This window comes from Gavialis gangeticus, unplaced genomic scaffold, assembly GCF_001723915.1.
Source record: "Gavialis gangeticus isolate Ggan-Ray unplaced genomic scaffold, GavGan_comp1, whole genome shotgun sequence".
NCBI lineage: Eukaryota > Metazoa > Chordata > Crocodylia > Gavialidae > Gavialis > Gavialis gangeticus.
In genome coordinates, this window is record NW_017729001.1 from 2,797,180 (window position 1) to 2,802,794 (window position 5,615).

The following is a 5,615-nucleotide window of genomic DNA, read 5'->3' on the forward strand; positions in this document are numbered from 1 at the left end:
CAGACATCTTGCGAGCTGGACGGCCCCTCGCCGGGCTGTGCTGCGCTCCGGGTGCCAGCAGCCTCTTGCATCCCTGTCTCCTAGGTAGATTTCTGGAGGCGACGGAGCTTCATAATGAAAAGATAGTCTGAAGGGCCGATTGCTGATACCGGAGGATCCAGGTCTCTGGATCTGTCTGTCACATCGTCTGCGACTCCTCATTTTCAGGTTATTAACGCACTAGCCCGAACACTTTATATCACTGGGAGTTCATCAAGGCTTGAAAAATGCTGCTGCCTAAACCCCATTTTAAGCCCTACCACGCATGTGCAGAGTCACGAAAGTCCTGAGAAAGTAGCTACTATGTCTGCACAATACGCTCTTTTTCAACCCCGCTGCCTTTGCTATTCTGTTTATTTTTCATTTTCGTGACCATTTTCAAGCCTTTAGTTCGCAGGGGAAATTAATGGGCTGCAGGGGAAAAATGTTTTTAAATGGAAAACTTTTTTTTTTACAGTAACAAGATGGCAAAAAAGCACCTGAAACCGCAAAACTGCTAAAAAATCGTGTCCACCTGTAATATAAAATTGATCAGCTCCAGAATATCCGCAGAAGTTTCACCCAAGAGTAGCCGAGTTATAAACCACTGACATTTTGTAATGGAAACACTGACACAGATTGAACTGCATGGCTGTTATTTTGACACAAATGTAACGCTGATGACCCTCAGATCGATGCAGTGAGTCAGTGCCTCCATAACTGAGGAAAGGGTGAATTTATTAAGAAAAAGAAACGTGTGTATTAAAAACATATTTCCAATAACGTGTAAGCAAGCGGCTACAGAAGAAAGGCAGAAAGAATAAAATTGTCTCTGCCCTTTCGAAAAGAGTGGTTGTTTCGGAGAAGTGGAAGGAAGAGGAGAAATTGGAAAGTAGAGGGGGAGTTATTTTTTTGGTAAACTCCCAGTACTTTCAGACGGACTCTTTTTATTTCCTGTGTATAGTGTTGTTGCTGAAATGGTCAGCCGTCCGCCTGGAAGTGCCCTGCCTGTTTATTTTATCGATTGCATAAAAACTCACTGAGAAATTCTGTAGCAAAAAGTGAATTCCCCGCCAGACGCTGTTTCTTGTAGAGACATCCTGACCCACTGCAAGGCATCACCCTTGAGATCTTTCCCTACTCCCGGGAGTAAATATTTGCTTACACAAGGAGCTGATGCTGATGGACACGGTGCAAAGTTCCCGGAGTTGTTGCGGGGAGGAAACCGCTGGTTTCCAGTTAAAATGTATTAACCCATTGTCCAATCCCAGTTGGTATTTATTCTCGCCAAGGCAGGTTCCCCCAAAGCCTGCCTGGTCAAAGACAGTATTTGTGGATCTTCTCCTAGATTCCTTCTGCAGGCAAAATTCCCATGGCAAGCAATGGGTATTGGGAAAGAGACTATAAAGGAGGGAGCCCTGTGTATCAAGTAAGACAACATCCGAGTGTGTAAGTTTTGGGTACTCACACATACAAACACATACACCCACACACACGCGCACGCACGCACATACACACACACACACACACACACACACATTCAAGTGTACATAAAGTATGTACCTATGCATGTAGGTGTGCATATTTGCGGGTAAACACACGTGCGGGCTCCATCAATACAAGCACGCAAGAGAAAGGATTTCCTCTATGTATGTGCATATGTTTAAATGCGTGCGTGGATGTGTCCACACATATCTAATCTCTCTCCTGTTGCTTAGCATTTTTAAGCCTATGTCGCGTTATTTGCAAACCCCAAAGGAAAATCACCAACAATCTCCAACTCTCCATTTTTCCCGGTAGGACGGTTCCTGGCTTGAATGAAAAGGCAGAAAGCGATTTGTGCCTTGTCAGGAGCTGATCTGCTCATTTTGAGTCTGAGAAGAGGCTTAAAAAAGAAGGGGGGGGGGAAGTTACTCAAGATTATCCCCCTCATACACTCCCCCCCCACCCATACCCTTCTGTTGGCCGGAGAGGAAGGCGGACTAATGGAAATCTGTACATTGCAATCGACTGGAAGAAAACATTATAAGCGGCGCCATGTGTGAAGAGGGATTGATTTTTTATTTTAAATGAAGCAGCTTCAAAAGGCTGCAAACTTAAGGCTAAATCTGCCAAGTAAATGTCAGTCAGCAAACCGGGAGGACCCATCCTCAAGAAAAAAAGAAACCTCTTCGCGTTGTTCCTGTTAGATGGCTCTGAGGTGGATCCCAGTAAGAAGGACTTGAAAGGCGCTCCAGGAAAACGAGCGCTTGTCTATCATCGATCTGTGGAGGGGGCTGGGAGGACGTTTGGCGGGTGATGGAAAGCTGCACTTTCCATGATGGTTAGATTTGAGGGAGGTGGGGGGTGCCCTATGGATTCATGCTTGCTCGTAGGCCCTGATTCCAATAAGACAATACTAGTTCACCCCTTGTTGATTTGCGATGCTGGGGATGGAGCCGGAGTGCAGCCGCCTGCATCCTCGGTTACTTCAGTGCGGTGAGCATCTGGGAAGCTTTCGCCCCACTGAGGCTCCCCAGCTGAGCACTGGATATAGTCCTCCTATATATAAACACACACATTCATATGTAGAGATGCTATATATGCAAAGTATATATGCACATACATGCATATATACCTATGTATATATAATACCCCCAAAACAGGTCACAACCACAAGAATAAGCCATGCCACTTGCTCGAAATGGGAGGATCCGAAAGACAGAGGGTCAGCGAGACAGTAGCCAGGAGCTCATGGGGTCACTTACCATCCCTGGAGTCCACAGATCCTGGAGTCACTTCTTGCTGCTCCCGTAAGGCGTGGAGGGGTCCTGGATAGTCTCCCTCTGGATGCCCCTCCGGCGCTCGCCCTCCGTGGTTGAGGACACAACAGCTGCTAAACTTTTTTTTTTGGGGGGGGGGGGGAATATCTTTGTGGGATGAAAAGCAGAATCACTTCAGGTTAATGGAATTATTCTTATGTTAAGGGGTCTGGCTATTGATCTGCAGCAGGTTTTTAGGGCTGGAAAGGAGATGCGATTTTTCGTGTTTTTCATCTGGCAAGTAGTCGCCTCTATTTACTTTTCTTTACCCCTAGCAAATAATTGGCTCCCGAAGCACAGTCGGATCTGTGGAAATAGCCAGGTTATCATTTACTAAATATAGCTCAGCGTGCTGCCTTTCCGAGGCGCCTGAGCATTCATTTGACAAGTTTACTGCTCATAATAATAGCACATTTAACATACATACATACATACATATATATATGTATGTGTATGTATATATATACCTCAAGCTGCACACTGCCAATACCACCGGATTAACTGGCCTGATCTCGGTGAACCAAGGACTTGGCTAATCACTCCCCGCGTCCATTCCAAGAAAGAATTGAACTTCGCTTGAATTTTCAGTTCCCCCCCTTTTACCTATATTTAGTACATGCGTGTTTGGTTGTATTCCCGCCACCCCCACGCCCCCCAGCCTTTTGCATTGCACTCAGTGGTTTCTTTGCACGGGGAGAATGTAACTGGTAGGGCTTTAAAGAAGAAGAATACAAATTAACCTTCCATTACTGCTGCAGTCAACCGTGAGAGAATGGGCCAGTTGCGTGTGTGGTGACGTCTCTGAGTCTTATAGGTGCAAGGGCTGGTGAGATAGCAGCTATCGCCTTGAACTCTCTTTATTTTATTGGAGTATGGCTGGTAATAAACAGTAATATTTAATTTGTCTGAGACCACAAATCGGCTTCTAGCTGAAAGGCTCCTTCGCCTGGCTGTCCACAGAGTCCTATAGTGCCTGGACTGGAGATCCTTCCTCCAGTATTTTTTTTCCCCCTGCAACCTGCAGAAGGAAATACTTTCCATTTATTTGCGTCTTTTTCAACTCGTCTTCCAGATTCTCGCCAGCTACTTTGAAACCCAAGAGGTGAGTGTTTCTATTGCCATTAGCAGAGTTTAGGAGCAGAGCATGCCAGCCCACGCTGTTGGGTGCAGCTCCGAATAGATCCCTCCAGCCGCGCATTTCTTTCCAAGGGGAGTGGGTTTGTAATTTCTCTGTCTCCTGGAAACTCGTCTCCAGGTGCAATTTTTTTTTTTTTCTGTCGGTGTTTTCAAATCTCCAATCGCGTTTCTGAGCCTATTCCTGAAGGCGCGTGTAATTCTGGGGATTTTGAGCAGAAGCTAATACTTAAGCACAGGGCATGAAGCCTGGCGACTTCTCTCCAAATGATTTAGCTCGGACTTTTCACTACTGAGGAAGGCTCTTTTGGAGGCTGCAGAGAAAAAGAAACCTCATTTTCTGCTGCCCACCTCTGACAATTTGAATTGATGATTTTCGCACCTTAAATAGCACTCCTGTTCATAGCAAGGCCAGAGATGCGGGTTGGTTTATCCTGGCATTTACAGTATGCGTGGGACACGCTGTTCACCCCCTCCCCTTCCCCGCAGCGATCTACAGACAATCAAATAATGAAAAGGAGACGATATATAAATAATACATATAATACCCGTGTCTATTTGAATGTCTTGTTAGTGACAGGGTGCAGCGGGGCGGGTTGTTTTTGCAGCAGTTGCTTCGCCGTTTCTTTTCAAGTTGCTGTGAAGCTGGAGTGCCCCGAGCTGGAAGGGGAAGGCTCTCACCCTCCACCCCTCCAGATACAAACACAGGCTCTCGCTCGCACACAGTTTGCATCACGTTTGGCTGGTCCCACTTCGCCTCCAGCTTCCCTGGGACTCCGCAGCGGTCAGTCCAGGGGCTGCAGCCGCTGCGTTGGGATAGTTGCTGACGGGACTCTTGGGGTGTTTTTTTTTTAAGCTTCAGGGAAATCTCAACCGTGAAAGAAAGTAAGGAGAGAAAGGAGAAGAGAAAGAGGGGCTGGGCAAAGCAGATCTAAGCCATGCCATTTATTTCCAAGCCTTATCAAAAATACAACCCCCCAATCTGGTTCTCTTCAGCCAGAATGCGACAGGGCGGCTGCTTGCCCTGCATTGACCTATTCAACTTTACCCTCGAAATAATACATTAAAAAGAGAGAGAGAGAGGGAGCGAGAGAGAGAAGGAAGATGCAGATAAAACCACATCCCCGCTCCTCACTGACGGCTTGATTATTTGAATACAGCCGAGCCCCTGAGCTTTTGTATATCTTTGCGTCCTGCCAGGGGAAGGGCTCGCAAATTCCTGGCGAAGGTGGCGGTGGCAGGGAGTTGGGGAGAAGAGAAGGGAGGGGGGGATCTCTTTTTCTTAAAGACCTTTGATCTTCCTGCAGACCCAAGACAAGAAATGCCAGGCTCCATCTTCGCGGTGTTGTATCCCCAGCTGAGGCTGGGGAAGGAAGCTTGGCTCCTTAGCTTCGGGGGTCCCTTTCATCCCCTCCAGCTTCCCCCCGCTCTCCCCTGTATGTCAAAGGCCCCCCAGAGACCTAGCAGATCCGCACATGTGTGTTTGGGGCTGAAAACGCCCACCTTTCTGCTCTGGGCCGGGGTGCGCATGGGGGAGGGGGTCGCTGCATGGTTTGTGTTAGGGAAGCCGGCGGCTTCTTCGGGGGATTCTCAGGCTTTGACTTTTCTCTCTGGCTGGGAAAGATGGATGGAAGACGGAGGGAGTGGGGAAGGAGGGAGGAG